General features: G+C 46.8%; 1 protein-coding gene across 2 annotated transcripts in view; it reads right to left on the reverse strand.

Moving 5' to 3' along the window:
- LOC139658149 (zinc finger SWIM domain-containing protein 6-like) overlaps window positions 1–16,782 on the reverse strand; it is a 47,849-nt gene that overhangs the window by 27,241 nt on the left and 3,826 nt on the right. The gene's annotated exons all lie outside the window — the stretch shown is intronic.

Below are 16,782 nucleotides of genomic sequence, written 5' to 3' on the forward strand. Positions count from 1 at the left end.
GCCATGCTGACTGATCCCAAAGGTTGGCATTCAGAAGGCTGGTCGGTACAGAAAGACAGCGAGGCTTCTGTTCAGGAACGTGATCAAGACGAGACAAAAAAAGCACAAAGCGGTGGGAGGAAGTGTTGGGGAAATGGAATTCTATTGGTAACGGATCGGAGAAAACCTGAAATTCAGAGGGAAAAAAAGAATCCTGATGAATAATTAGGACACGGGATCAGAGGCTAGATATTTTTCAGAGAAATAACTGGGGCAAGATTCTTATTAAGGCAGATAATGCAGGGAAGCTAGCATGTAACATAGAATTAGCTTAATGTCACAAGCTAATGGTGACATTAAGGAGATGATACAATTGTCCAATTCAGCTATTTCAAGCTAAAAAACAAACAAACTAAAAGACATGGAGCTTTTGTGTATAGCATATGTCTTTAATTCTATAAAATTCAATTTCGAAAATTCAATTGTTAACTAATGTAAGCGATAGCTATCAGTAGATTACATTAATGATGTAACATTTTGAAGCTTTAGCGTGTCCAAAGTAACTTCTAGGTCTAATTTCAGAATGAGACCTGTGCAGTATTGGGTGAGCTGTCCCTTTAGCCGCCATCCAATAAATCACTGTCATTGGAGAAGCCAGTAGCTGGCTAATTCCTTCTCCTGGCTGTACATTAACTATACATTATCCCAATCCATGTGCAAGGTTCATTAGTGTGAATGAAATTACAGCTGGCTGGAAATGAATGTGTGTAATTAGCAGAGGTCCGTCCCTGTAGAGCCAGGCAAGCTATAGACGGAGGTAATGGGATCCATTGGAAAGCCATTGTCTGCTACTTCAGGGCTTGAGGATCTTTCTAATGACAAACCTATACACTCGAGACATTACAGCACCAGTGTCCTTCTCCCACCAAGGAGGCTGGGTCCAGGCTGAGGCCAGCTGGACTCTGCTGGTCAAGGTGCAGTCAAGGTACTAGTTTACTAGAGTACTAGTAATGCACTGAGGACAATTAAAAACACATGATGAACAAAGGCTTAGCATGGTAAGAGTATAGTGATACACACTTGGTATTTGTTCAATGTTGTGTACCTATGTGAGTGCATGAAACGTGCTGAAATGATGATTTCTTGTGCCGATCAAAACAGATTATTGATGTGTTTCTCTTGTTTTATTTGTACTTTGCTCTATAGTATAAACCTTTTGTGATTAATATTTTTGAAAAAAGAGATAAACAAATCTGTTCAAAAACAAAAAAGTGTAAAAAAAAAAAAAAAAGCTATGGGGCCTTTAACAAAATGTAGGAAAAAGTCTGTGTAAAGCCAACCTGAGCAACGCATGCAGACAAAAGCTACCACCAAGAAAGCCAACGTGGTTGAGTGAACAGAATTCATTACCATATGAAAATAGCTGGGCACTGACAGGATTGGACTGAAAACTAAAGCATGTGTGTGTGTGAGTGTGCGCACGCGTGTGCATGTACGCAAGTATGTGTGTGTTTTTAGGTTCACTTGCCCATGCCAGGAAATAACCTTACTCTCTTTACCCCTCCCATTTCGTTTGGAAAGTCATCCGACACACTCCACCGCACACACACCCACACACACACACACACACTACCCCACCCCTTGACACACACTCATGATGCCTTCATGCACACACGCACACTGGCTTCAGTGACTCCCTGCAGTCAACCTCCTTCTGCTCACAAACAGCCCCTCCTCCTTCCTTTTTCTCTCTCCAATAACTGACTCCTCCCCCGCTCCCCCTCCCCTGACACACACACACGCACACACGCACACATACACACACGCACACACACACACGCACAATGTTGCCTAGCCCTAAGCTGACCCGTTGTGTGTACTGACGTCACGCACTAGACAAGGAGAGGCATCATTCCAGACAGACACACACACACGTGCACACACACTCACACACACACACACACACACACAGGCCCCAGCCGAGGGGGAAGCTGCATTCCAGCACAGGCACACAGACACACATACACAAACACACATCACCACGCCTGGCGGTGGGAAGCATGGGGAGCGCTCAGCTGTAGCGGGGAGGCGGGGAGGAGGGGGGCGAAGGGGGGAGTCAGAGAGGAGGGAGGAGGGAGGGAGAGAGAGAGGCAGGGAGGAGGGAGGGAGGGAGGGAGGATGGCTCTGAGCCAGTGTTCCTCTGAGCTCAGCACTTCCCCTTTCAGCTCCAGCCAGCCGCCAGTTTGCGTAACGCAGCCCATGCAGCCCTGCCGGCTCGTGCTTAACCCCTTCCTTCCTGGAGTCACTGAGGTCACACTCTCTGTTCTCTATTCAGCAACGCTGCCACATCCTGGTGTAAACCTGCCTCTCCCCAACATCCCCCAGCACCCCCCGGCTGGGGCTGTCCCATAATAGCACTCACACTGGCCCACTACTCATGCCTCCACATTATTACCTGACACAGATACATGCAGATACACATGCGCAAACACTCACTATGCAGAGGCACAGGCATAGGCACACACACGCACACACATATACACATCCGTCCACCCAGCACCCAACAAAGGGAAATGATACATTCATCAGGAAATAAGTTAACCCTTTGCATGCCACTTTCTCTTTTGTTTTTCAAATGAATTGACTGTCTGCCTACCTTTGTTCTTCTTTTAAAATAATCACCAAACAAGGAGTGTAACCTGGTACATGAAGTCTAATTTAGAGAGCAGCCTGTCTAAGAGTGACCTGGTTTTAGAGCGGCATCTCTCTTAGAAGACAAAGAGGGCTGCAATGACACAAAATCACCTGCAACCACTGAAATACACACCCGTTCATTAGCAATTACCAAGCTATTATCATTATCACAAATATCCTGTTCACCAACTGACCGCCTCAGGCACTGATTAGTTTGGATTAGGAAATTACAAAGCACATAGCACACATGGTGTGGTATAGGTATGTATGCATTGTATCTGTTCAGCTCTGCTATACCCAATGACCTTCCAGGAGCGGGCCGAGCTTATGTAGGCCAAAGTGTCCACTCTGCCCACAGAGATGTGAGCCCTCGTACATCAGACGTGGCGCCTTCCCCCCCTAAAAACCCCAGTGAGAAGTGTCATTCCTCACACTAACCACAGCAGACACAGTCCACGGCGGAGGGATGGAGAGGGGGCAGGAGGGAGGGAGCAAACAAGGGAGGAGGGGAGGTTCTCTCACATTTAATATCACTTGACACGCGTCATCCAGCATCTCTCAAACAGCCGCTGAGCCTATGTCAAAGCCGCGGTCCCATTGAAGACACACACACACACGCACGTGGGTGCACACACACACACACACACAAATATCAAACAAAGAAAAACCAAAGACAAATATCGCAGCCACCTGGTGCCGTGATCGACGGGATACTGCAGAGAGGATGGGAATAAGGGGGATGAAGACGAGTGAGAGAGGGGAGAGGGAGGGGAGCGAGAGAAAGGTTGAATACGTCTCTGTTGAATCGTGGTGGTCGATTCTCTTGCCTGCGGGCAATTCCTGTAAATATTGACGTTGATGTTAGGACCACTCTCTTAAGGATAAGCTATAAAGCGAAGGGGTTAGATTTACTCTGTGCAAACTGTAAGCATCTGAAATCACATGCTACGCTTGGCCCTCTCTGAGTGTGTTGAGGGGAAAAGGCAAGGGACTTTCACAGGGTGAGGAGCTGCAACCACATGAGGGAACTGAGCTCTCTCAGTAGGTTTACAGCTAGCTGCTCTCTCTCCCTCTAGATGGTTTAGGTTTCCACTCTCAAGCTAAAAGCAGGCAGCTGACATCAAAACCTTCAGAGAGACCCCTATTTCCCAGAAACAGCTCTCGTTTCATGTAAATAGCTGCCTTTCATGGCTACATTGAGATAAATTGCACCCTGCTGGACAAGAGGGAGACAATGTTCACCCTGGAGCCTCTTTTGTTGACATCTGTACGTGTTGCCATGACAACACATGTCTACCCGGTATGAGTGTGTGTGTCTGTGTGTGTGTATGTTGTTTGCCTTCATGGGCTTTGTTTGTGGGGCACACGCCACCCATGCATGTGGGCAAACACAGACAAACCAGGCAGGTCCACACGCATGGAAACACAATAAAACACAAATCTCTCTCACTCTCTTGCTCTCTCTCTCTCTCTCTCACACACACACACACACACACACACACACACAGTGACAAGCACGGCTGCACAAAAGCTTGCAAATAGCTAATACATGAGTGTGACCAAAACATTGAATCAGGTTAGCCTAGCTTCCTCGCACCATGTCCTCACGGGAGGCTGCAGGCAGAGCAGTTTATTACTGAGCATTCCCACATTAACACAGGGCAAAGCTAATCCATCTGCTGATCTTATGACCAACTCCTTCCCAAAATCCTCCAACGTACCGTCTGTGTCTGGTGAACTGGGAAATTATCAGCCAGCACCAAGCAGCAATGCTGGGATTCAAGTCAATATAAGAAGGTTAAGGATGTCAAGGTTCCCAGGGATCTATAGTGCTGCATGGATGTGGTTACTTTCACAGTAATGTGGAAATCTATCAATACACAGTAGGACAAATATAATCACTATGCATCATCTTTGTGTAAGGATTACTATGATTGTCTGCACACTCAAAGCGTCACCATATTGTTTGGTCAAATTTGCTCAGATTTGCATTTTCATTGGTGACAGGGGAATAATCGCGTCCATATGCAATTATGCTGATTATGTCACTTCAGAGACTTGTGAAGTGAAGGACTGTGTTACCTCGGAGACCATATGAAACAAAGGCAAACTGTCCGTTGTTTCATCTTGTATTATGCGTCTGCTCTTTGAGATCCTCATTACGTTCATTTGGGATGCTAGAGTGTCAAAGGAGGCAAGGACAGGGGTTTAAAGGGGAAAGAGGGGGGTTGAGGGCCAAACTAAGGGGGTACATGCCCAGTGCCATAGCAACGGCAAAGGAGGTTGAGTGTGTGTGTGTGTGTGTGTGGGTGTGTGTGTGTGTATGCATGTGCGTGTGTGAGGATCCCCTCCTGTGGGCAAGTCAGCATCCACCCATGAAGTAGGTCAGTGAAATTTGCCCAAATTAGGTCAGTGGCAGTCAATGGTGCCATGCTGGACAAGAGAAAGAATGAAAGAGAGAGAGAGAAATAGAATGAGAGATAACAGAGACTGAGGGAGAGAGAAAGAGAGAGAGAGTCTAGTCTATACACATCAAGGTTAGGAGAGCAGAACCAAGCAGCTTACTTCAGCCTAGCTTTCACACTTGGTTAATTACTGTTGTGCAGGTCAATACAGAACACACACACACACACACACGCACACACAGTCACACACACACTATCAAAAAAAGCCCCAGAGTGAGCAGTCAAAACTCACCCCAAAGCAGGAAAAGTTCTTTACAACTTCAAGCCGTCAGTTTTTTTCTCCTCAAACATCCCTGGGATCAGAATCAGTGTGCATCAAAAGCCTGTTTTGATTGAAAATGCTTTTGAAAAGCAGTCCGATTCACTTACATTGCTTAGGTCTGATTATTTAGCACCCCTCCTCCCTCTACCCCCTCTAGCTGTTTGGATGGTTGCTTCTTTGTCATCTGCCTCTGTTTCTTCTAGCTTTTTCCTCCCTATTTTGAAGAATCCACATCGGGAGAGAGGTTGTTGTGCGTTGTTGCCAATAAACGGCGGAACAGAGGAACCTTTGAAGTCTGTGGCAAGTTGTGATTTGCTTTCATCGTCCCGCATCTGTCAGTCAACAAGAGAAAACGTGATTCCAAAGGAAACTTTGCCGGGGTTTTTTTTCCTCCATTTCCTCTGCAGGAAATAAATAAATAAAAAAACAAAAAACGACAACAAAGACAGCAACAACAACAAAGACTGTACTGGGCATCAGACAGACAGGGAGTGGGCTGGATAATAATCCATGTGGAGCAGCGAGGTGTTCTAGAACATTCTGATGTCGCATCAACTGGTGCAGGCTGAACACTCTGCTACTTCCTGCTTGGGTTTCCTTGGCCCATTTCCACACAAAGGGAAAAAGTTATGTGTGTGTGTGTGTGTGTGCATCCCACTGTAGCTGTGGGGTGCTCTCTGAACTTTCCACTGTCAGTCGTCCCTCGCTGAACTCAGCGCAGTTGGGTGTCAGAGAGGAGGAGGAGCACTGACAGGTGTCTTCTGTGGGCGACGTCTGTTATTGAGGAGTGATGCTGGAGCTGGGGCCTGCGCCTAATCACACCGCCCTGCAGCCTCGCTCTGACAGCGACAGAGGGGGGACAAAGGCTCCCTTCCCTGGGCAGCGATCAAACTCGAGTCCCTGGCTTGCCTGGAGATGTGACAAGGCCCACTTCCCCAGCCACTGCGTTTCCCCAACCTCCCCTCACTGCCAATCATGTGTCATATGCTTCACTCTCACACGGTGCAAGTGTGCGTGGTGAGCGTCAGTGTGTGTGTGTGTGTGTGTGTGTGTGTGTGTGTGTGTCGGGGCAGGGAGCCTGTCTGCACCAGTTAAAGAGACGTACAGAAGCGAGAGGAGACGAGACAAAGAGACGCATGAGGAGTCAAAGAGCCTTTCAGAAAGCGGCGAGCCAAAACGACCAAATGTACAAGCCGAACGTGGCTCAGAGTGAAGCGGGCCACAGCCAGTTACAGTGACTAACGCTACTAGCCAGAGAGAGAGAGAGAGAGAGAGAGAGAGAGAGAGAGAGAGAGAGAGAGAGAGAGAGAAAGAGAGAGAGAGAGAGCGGGGCCTGGCTACAGAGATTGGGTATAGGAGCCAGAGAACTGAACTGCAGCCAACCTGGAAGAGGCTTCAGTCCAGAGAAGTTGGGACAGTACCAGGGGCCCAGCAACAGACCATAGTCAGAGAGGGAGAGAGAGAGGAGAGAGAGAGAGAGGTTTTAGGGCTTTTCAGCACAGAACTGGGATGGAGGGGGATGGTTGGAGAGAACCACTGAGAGGCAGGCAGGGCTGGAGCTGAGGCTCAGAGGCAGGGCCAGGTCTGAGCTGGGCTGCTGAGAGAGGAGCCAGGGCAAGAGGCCAGGGGCAGGAGGGAGGCAGGGAGAGACGGAGGGAGGGGGCTGGGAATAGGAGGAGGCAGTGGCAGAGCTGGGCTGGGGCCGGGGCCGGGGCCAGAGCCAGGGGCCCCCAAGCTTTAGATTTAGTCAGCTGTTCCCCTGGCCAGCAGCTGGAAAGGACGGAGGGAAAAGGGAAGGGAGGGAGCAGGGAAGAAAGCGCAGAGACTTGGGGGAGAATTTTAATGGGGAAACGAAAAAGTGAAAGGAGAAGGAGGAGAGAAAAGTCAGAGGAGGGGGAAGCAACATGGGAGGGAGAAAGAAGAAGAAGAAAAAACAGTATGGAGATAGAAAGGGAGGGATAACAGGAGAGAGAGAGAGAGAGAGAGAGAGAGAGAGAGAGAGAGAGAGAGAGAGAGAGAGAGAGAGACAGAGAGAGAGAGAGAGAGAGAGAGAAAGAGAGAGAGAGATGGGGGTGGTGGTGGAGGTTTGGAAGGCGGACAGTGGAAAAGCCATTAGATTCCTATGAGAGCAAAAACAGTGCTGAGAGCAGACAGACTGACAGAAGGTGGTTAAGGCTCACTGGCTTCGCAACCGCTCTTCCTTTCCTCGCTCACTCTTCCTCCTGCTCCCTCATTCCTCCCTCCCTTCCCTTCCATCCCTCCATCCTCCTCCTCCTCTCCTTCCATCACTGGAGTATTATTCTCTGGCGAACTCCTTCTCAACCAGTTGTGGCTCGGCAACAGCCCTGCTATTCATTACACACGACCTGCAGGCATGACCCTAAACACGCACTGAGATCCCAAACAGGTGCCCCTCACACTCACACACACACACACACACACACACACACACACACAGCAAAGTGATCACACATGACTGAAAGGGGGAGGGACGCAGGGAGTAAGACTGTAGACAGAAGGAGAGAGAGGGAGAGATAGAGAGAGAGAGAGGGCTGAAGTGAAAAGAGAGAGCTCTCTTTGTGAGGGCCTGAGAGGCACTGCAGGAGGAACACACACGGAAAGAGGGATGGAGAGAGGAGAAAACACTGAAAGGAAGAGAGAAAACGATGTAATTAAAGCAGAGCACATACGTGCTTTGTTTCCATAAAAGTGGTGAAATGAGATTTGGAGTAGGAGAGCGAGGGGCGAGGGTTTGCCACAGGGCAAGCAGCCGCTGCTAGCAAAGCACTTTATGGCCTATTATATTCCATTCAGATGGGCCAGGCGTCTGGGATAAAAGCATTTAGTCTGTGCGTTAGAGAGTGACTCAGCACTTGGAGCCTTCGCAGGTGGACGCCCTCATAACTACACACTGCATATCAATGAAGTGGCCCACTCACTGCATATGGATCACTCACTCCCACACCTCTCCCTCCCCTCCTCCTCCTCATTTTCCTCCTCCTCCTCCTCATTTTCCCCTTTCTCCTCAACCTTTCACACCTCCTTGTGGACCCACTGCACCTCTCTGTTTATTGTTTATTCTCTCTTTGGCTGGAATGAAGTAATTCTCATCCCACCTGCTCCAGCATATTCAGGGATTTGATCAGGACTGCATACAAAAAAAGCAGGAAATAAAAGGAGGTGGGAGAGCAGCAAGAAAACAGGAATCTCCATTAGAAATGAATGGGAGTAGCGTGCTCAAAAAAAAACAAACCCTAAAAGCCTGAAAAATGCATCCCTGCAATTTCTCCTTTATACTCCCTCTCTGAATAAACCTCCACTTCCACTTTTCTGTCTTGTCCTTTTGTGTCTCCTCCTGAATTAACTCTTCATCTCTTCCCATCTCTTAAATAGCTGACCCTCCTCTTCTCCTCCCTTTTCCATCCCCCTCTCTGAGACGGCAGACATCCCCCCTCCCTCTATCGCTCCCTCTCCATCACTCCCTCGTCTCTGCCTCTCTGCCACTCTCCCTCCACCCATCTGCCCTTTCCTCTTCTTTCTTCCCTTCTCTCCTCTCTCCTCCCCTCGGTCGTGGTTAATGGCACAGGGATCCAGTGTGGAATATAGATCAGTGTGAGATGGATGGGGCACCAGGAGCTCCGGCCAGTCCCGTAGGTCCCAGACCAAAGATTAACTAAATATTAGCTGACAGGAAGAGAGAGAGGCAGGGACACAGCTGCTGCTGCTAGTGCTGCTGCCGGCAGGACAAACGACACAGACTGCTTTTAACCCCCTTTGCTCTCGGGAGGAGAGAGAGGGAGAGAGACATGCGATAAACACACAGAGAGATGCAAAAATACACAGAACACATAGGGTATACATACTGCTGTGCGCATGGACGTGCACACGCGTACGCACACGCGACCAGGGGCACCCTGGGAAAAGAAGTCCGCTAATCACATTCTCTCCTCCCCCTCTTGGCCCTGCCAGGGCGGATGGAGAGGGGGGAAAAAAAGGAATAAATCTTTATTAGGAGATGTGTCCCTGCTTTATCGATCGCTTCGCTCCTTCCCTCCCTCCTCCCTCTCTCCTTCTTTTGTTATTTTAGGCGTGTGTCAGCCATCCAGTCCAATCGAGTAAGGCTGTACATCAGAGAGGGCCATTACCCATGTCTCCCTGGGCTGGGCTGTCGCTGGCTGTGAGGGGGGTAGGAGGTAAGGTGATGTAGCCGCCCAGGAGGGACAGCCAGCCAGCCAGCCAGCTAGTCAGCCAGCTAGTCAGCTAGCCAGACAGACAGATAGGCAGCCAGGGATGTGGACAAGAATGCAGACAGACAGGGTGGCACTAACACACAGTGACAGACAGTTATCTGGAACACTCTTATAATCTGGACAATCATATGGGAGGCTTCAACAACACCAAACAAAACAATACAGAACAATGGTAGATCGATACTTGACCCATATCCGGGTCCTGTATAGATCTATGAGTATAGCATGGCACCAACACAGCCAGAATCAGGGGTTTGACACCAACTATGACCTTTAATGCTAAAATGTATTCGCTCATGGTATTGTAGAGCATTTTCAGTGGTAAAATCAAAAGCATCCAACAACACATGTATGTACCCATGGTAGTTGGGCAGCAGGGAAGCCTAGTAGTTACAGAGTCAAGCCCAGCAACTCTACGACACAGCAAAAAACATGCTATTATTTTCAGTTAATGTGATTTGAATTGTGATGAGAAGCATTTGAATTAACATCTCTTATTTTCTAGTTACACGGCTAATAGATTTGATGGTCAGCTAGAACTAAATCAGTAGAATGAATATACCAAAATCACAATAACTGAAACCATATAGGCCATTTTATTAATTGTAACTAGCTAAAGCATTCAGCTACTGAAAAATACAGCTTTCAAATGACATGAACAATAAAAAATAAACTTAAACAGTTCAATATTTTCAACTGCAACACATCTAATAAATGCAATATTATTAGTAATTACTATTTATTTACAGGTTGGGTTCCATGTTTACTGGTTTCTTGGGACATGACCGTACATACTTTATACAATTCTCTGTAGCGTTTTTTTGAAGTGTTGTCACTACAATTGTTCAAAACATTTTTTTTGCATAGTATCTAAGTTTGTGATGTATCTGCTGTCCTGAATCCAAACATCTGCTACACAACCGATGTTTAATACTTTTATAGACCAAACCTTCCTCTTTCGCTGTAACATAGTTAGAAACTGGCTGCTTCTCTCTCATTCTTATTGCTATTGTACCACCACAGCCTCTCTGGCTTCTCATTGGTCACCAACTGGTATGGAGATGAAAGCATGTGAAATAAAGCATGTGAAGTAAAATAATTTTTTAAAAATTACCACATGCTGTTGTGATATTGCACATGTTCGCAATTTCAATTAAATCAATTGTGCAGCCCTACCAGCAATAGCCATATATCCTGCAAAGTGTCCTTGAGCAAGACACTGAACCCTTACCTGCCCATTCAGAGCATCAGCTAAACAAATAACATTTAAAGGCAATGATACCAGATGAAATGCTGAGCATGGGAAACACTGAGAAGGTTCCAGGAGGCTCCAGGATGATCCTCCAATCTAGTGCCATACCAAGAAAACCTCAAGGTAAGGATCATTTAAAAGAAGTTCAGAGAAAGACAGCACAGCAAATAGGCCAAGTCCTGTTCCTCTCCTAATTCTAGACAGTGGTAAACAGAGAGCTTCTAAATGTAGAAACAGTGATAGCCCCTGAGGTCTGGATGCAGTCTGCTAGCACACAGCACAGCACAGACAGCAGCAGCTAGCTAGCCGGCTAGCTTTCCTCTGGGAGTTTAGACACAGGAAGCACTATGGAAACATGCTGTATCTAGATAGGGGCAGTGTAAATAAGATATGAGTTTCTATTGCCTGGCTTGGGAATGAAACTGGAAAATTGAGAAGGGGAAAAAGCGGGGGAGAAAGAAAGATCGTGAGAGCTTATAAACAGAGGGAAGGAATGCATGAAAGAAGAAGGAGAACAGGGGCAGGTATAGAGAGAGACTGGGAGCGAAAGAGCGGAGGAAAATGAGACGAGGGGCAGAAATGAGGCAAGCAAAAAGTAAGCAAGCAAGCGAACGAGCAACAAAGAATAAAAGAGAGAGAGAGAGAGAGAGAGAGAGAGAGAGAGAGAGAGAGAGAGAGAGAGAGATAGAGAGAGAGAGAGAGAGAGAGAAAGAGCAAACCCCTTCAAGACAGAACTCTTCAGAAGGGCAAACTAAATTCCATAGTCTGTTGAAAGCTTTCCTCTCCTCCCCTTTAAGTCTCTCTCATTCTCTTTCTTTGTCTCTCTCTCTCTCATGCCTGGAGAGCCTTTCCAGCTCTATTCAGCGTTGCTCTGCCACGGAGAAGTGAATGCATGTCTCACATGCCACACAGCCACGACATCCTCCGACTAGGCACAGCCAGAGGCACCTCACACTCTCTCTAGGACCTCCTCCTCCGCATAGCTCACACAGCACTCCAGCCTGCCGGGCAGGAGGGAGTGGGTAAGCTCCCCCCCCTCGAGCCTGCTTGGATTCAGGATTGTTCCATAGAGAAACCTGGGCATGTGCCTCGTCTCTCTCTCTCTCTCTCTCTCTCCTAGTATTGATCTCTCAGGTGAGAAATGGCTTATTGGAACACACACACACACGCAAACAAGCAATCTTTTCCTTTGGTCAGGTGGTGTTTATTGGAAAACAATAGTGTGAGGATGGGCCTGCCTTTCAAGCAGAGCAATTGGCTACTGGAGGGACAGTTTGACCAGATTGACCTTTGACCTCAGTAAATCCCTGGGGGTCAAGTGAGGAGGTCAGCATGAGGCCAGCTCAGTGCTGGGGGAGGGACCAGTCGATGAGTGAACACCTCCAGCGTTGTTGTGTGTGTGTGTGTGTGTGTGTGTGTGTGTGTGTGACAGGGGTCAGTGGCAGGTAAACCCTCATCCTCTGCTGTTGTTTATTCTAAGGCGCCAAGTCACTGGCGCCCTAGCGCTCTGAGACAAGTGTGTGTCTTAATGTGTGTGTGTGCATGCATACCTGTGTCTGCGTGCGCGAATGGAAACGAGATAGGGTGGGAATGATGACGGACAGGAATGTCATCCACCCTCTTATCATTAACATGCCTCACCTTTATTCAGTGTGACACACAAAGCCATAAACACACTCACCGAGCCATAAATGCAAGTACTCATACACGCATGCACTCCTATTCACACTCACAGAAAAGCGACGGCTGAAAGAAATTCTTTTTCTACCTTTGCTTTACAACCCCATGCAAGAAAACAGCCACTGTGAAGGTGTTTCTCAATGTGTTTGGTCTTGTAAATTGGCAAACAGTTGTGTTTTTGTTTCAGGAAGCAGCCTGTGGTGGTAATTCCACTTTTGGGTGCTGCTTACTTTTAACCTAACAATCATTTACTTTAATACTAATATGAATGAAAGTCTATTTGTATGCCAGACCTCAGGGAAAAGCTCAACAACATCCCAGAGACAGACAATGGTCTACTGCCTGGTTTATGAAAATGTGGGTTTGAGTAGCAACTATGGCAAAAGTTACAATGGTTTAATGAACCTGGATTCTAGGTTAAAGGCAAAATTCCTCATGTAGACCATGGCCTGAAAACATAAGAATGTAAAGAAATATTTAAAAACTACAGATGAGCTTGAGAAATTCTATGCTATACTCAGATCTGCAGTCAAGACAATTTTGTTCTGGACAGATCAAAAGGTTTACCCTTAATCTGTGGCAACAGCAGGTAACCATCTACCTCTCTAAGCCAAGTATACAGTGATTATCTCACACACACTCTCACACACACACACACACACACACACACACACACACACACACACACACACACACACACAATCGGTTGTGGCCTTTGGGCTGATCCAACGCTCTTTGGCTTCTGTGTGCATGAAATGGGGAGAAACAGCTGTTGATCAAACAACACAGAGTCTGTTCTGTGGCAGTAATGAAAGCATGTGTAGTCTTTAACATGCATTCTCATATGTAAATGCACAGACAGATACACAGACACACACACACACAGACACATATACAGTACATACATACATACATACATACATACATACATACATACATACATACATTGAACCTACCACTGCAGTAAGCAGAGACTTGGACTGCTTTGTGCTTATTTCAGCAGCCCATTGGTGCAAAGAGGAATTCATTAAAAAGAAAAAAAAGTGAAAGGGAGCATCAGATAGAGGAGAATGCTGAGCGCTGCATTCCCCTGTTGTTATTATTGCCAAATCGAACAGAGAAGGGCGGCTAGTAATAAAAGTCATTAAATGAAATAGAAAAAAGGCTTTTAATAGGGCCTTGTCATTGTGGATTTAGTAGCCTTTCTATCGCCTGCTTTCTTTCCTTCTCCATTCCTTCTTTTCTCTTCTCTCTTCTCAGAGAAGAGAGGTGAAGGAGCATTGTGGACGGAGGACTAGATTCCTAGACAGAGTCAGCCAGCCGAGGAGCTGTGCTGACGCACACCCAGCAGCCACAGTCTGGGACAGGAGACAGCGAGAGCTGGAACTGGGACTGGGGCAGACGTTAGAGAGCTCATACTGGAACTTTATTACTTTAGCTGGTTTATTTTAATAGGGGCAATGCACATTGATCAGTATCTCTGTAAATGTGCCAGTATTAGCAAGCTGGGTAATTTTGAACTGTGGTCCTCGGGCAACTGGGAATGGGCCTGGGAGTGAGGCAGAAATGAGGTGGCTAGGGCTGGAACTAGGAATGGTGATTAAAGAAGGACAGGGAGGAGACAGCTATGTCTGGGACTGGGACTGGGACTGGGAGTGGGAGTGGGAGTGGGAGTGAGGCTGGCTGGAGTCAGGTCTAGGGACTGTGGCAGGGGACTGGAAATGGGGCACACAGAAGTTAGCTCTGGCTAGAGATGGGAGAGGGGCTGTCCAGAGGTTCGTCTGGTCTGGGGTACGGTCTTGGGAATGTGAAGAGCAGGGTGGGTGTAGAAAAATGGAACGGGGCTGGCTAGAGTAAGTTATGGTCTGTGGTGGGAATAATCCGTCTAGGGGCACATCTGGGTCTGGGAATGGGGTTGGTTGAAGTTTAGAGTTGGGACTGTGGCAAGCGTTGGGATTGGGGCCTACTGGAAACAGTTTATGTGCTGGGAACGTGACAGAACTGGCTAGAGAGCAGTGGCTAGTGTTGCTCTATCACTCAATGGGTACAGCAATGCACTGGCAGGGTTTGGTTTATGGGTTTGATCCTCAGTGGGGCCACACATACTGAAAATGTATGCACTCAGCATACTGTAAAGTACTTTGGATAAATGCATCCACTGAATGGCAAATACCATATGCGGTTTGTTCCGGTTGGGGGCTGTGGGTCTTGGGCTGGCTAGTGCTGACTGTGAGAGTGATCGAAGACTGAAATTGGGCTTGTACTGAAACTCATAATGAGCAGAAAGAAACTGATTATCACATATACAGAACTGGGATGTGTAGAGCTTTATATAAAATGCTATCTATTCCACGCAAGTGCTGGTAGACAAAATAAACTTGTCTAATTGGCAGATTTGTAAACCCAGATAATATTATCTAATATTAAGCAATATTGTATAACATAGGAGGATAGTGATGTTACACAGAAAATATTTAAACTGTTAATGTCCACAAACACGCATGTGCACAGCCACATTTGCACGCATGCACGCACTCACACACGTACACAAAGAAACTAAGCTAATGTGTTTCCATTACAAGACAGCTGAAATGTATCCTATCTTCTTTCCATTCAACCATCATAATGAGATGAAGGCATGGAATCTCAGAGAGAGAGAGAGCACTTTCTCTAAAGACTCAATGTCTCTTCACATGGATGCGGTTGCTGCCCCTCTCTCTCCCTCTTGGAAGGCCAACTGTTTACACTAGCTCTAGGCTCAGCCATGTTTCCATGACGATACAATCCCAGGGTTAGTCACATGGCAAAGGGTAGACCTGAGGCACCGGATCCAGGATCACTGCTCCTAAACTCTCTCACCTTAATTCGAACCATCAGAGCTGATCCACAAATGACATCTGCTCATCTGACTATGCAGTTTGCTTTTGCATCTTCTTCAAAAAAAGGACTACTCTCAAGGTATAAACAAGGTAAAAACAACAAGAAATGCTTCCTGAGTGACCTTTTTTTAAAGGCCCATGTCATATTGTGTCAGCATTTTTTAACAGTTCTGAGTTGTGTGTTGTGCCCACTTTACAACATATTTGTTTTAAACAAACAAGTAACATACTCTCTCTGGTGGTAGGCAAGTTGGCTCTTTCTCAACAGGCATTGTAAAAGATAAAGGAACTCTCGGGCGAACCTAACTGCAAAATAAAACCAGATACACCCACATGAAAAGAAACAGCCCACACACAAACAGAAAGAATAAGCCTCACTCACCAAAAGCCAGCTAGGCCAGATAGCGCCTCGCGGACGACATGCTCATGCAAAATTTAAGTTCCAGATCTTAAATTCTGCACCTTTGTGGACAAAATGCTTGAAATGTTAAAGTAGGTCCTTGAAAAGCCCTTTTGAAAGGCCTTGTGAATTCTTAGTAAAAAAAAAAAGTCCAGAGTAAAAAAAAGTGTGTGTGTGTGTGTGTGTGTGTACCTGAATGTGTTCTTGCACAAACATGCTCAATGTCACTCCACCTCTCTAAGTGGCACAGATTTCTCCTTGGCATGTAGCTCACTGCTTTCTCACACAACAAATAACCTACTCGTGTGTGCACATTTCTTTGTTGTTTTATCAAGCCTCTTGTTTTGTTTTGTGTAAGTTGTGGGTGTGTGCATGTGTGTGTATGTGTGTGTGTGAAAGTGATGTGTGATATGGCGATGGCTGTACCCATGACCAACATCTCAGCATTCAACACAGTTTTGATGTTAAATAAATGTGATTTACAGTCGATATGAAAGCACTAGACTGATAACATACAACAGCTCCTCTACTAACACACCTAAAGCTGGCATGTTGGAGCTTAGCACAAGGTTTATGGAGAGACCAGAACGGGTTAAAAAGGGGAACCACCGGCCTGGTTGTTATTTCACTGTTTCATTGACATCATGATAAAAAGAGGGTGAGGGAGTAGATGACGCAGAAACCTAATTAAGACTCTCCAGAGCGTGAACAAATTAACCTGAGTTATGAGCATGCGGAAGCACACACACACACACACACACACACTGGTCTCCGAAATAGGTGGAGCAGAGGAGGATGACATTCACACTCAAACAGGCATGACAGCCACGGACATTCAGTGATATTTTCAGCAGGGGAAGGGCAAAATATTATAGGCTGGCTGGCCCAACAACACCACCATGGAAAATACACCAAAATAGT

This window comes from Centroberyx affinis, unplaced genomic scaffold, assembly GCF_046629955.1.
Source record: "Centroberyx affinis isolate AG114_WGS23_722 - 3 ecotype Tasmania unplaced genomic scaffold, CSIRO-AGI_Caff_v1 ptg002840l_1, whole genome shotgun sequence".
Lineage (NCBI taxonomy): Eukaryota > Metazoa > Chordata > Actinopteri > Beryciformes > Berycidae > Centroberyx > Centroberyx affinis.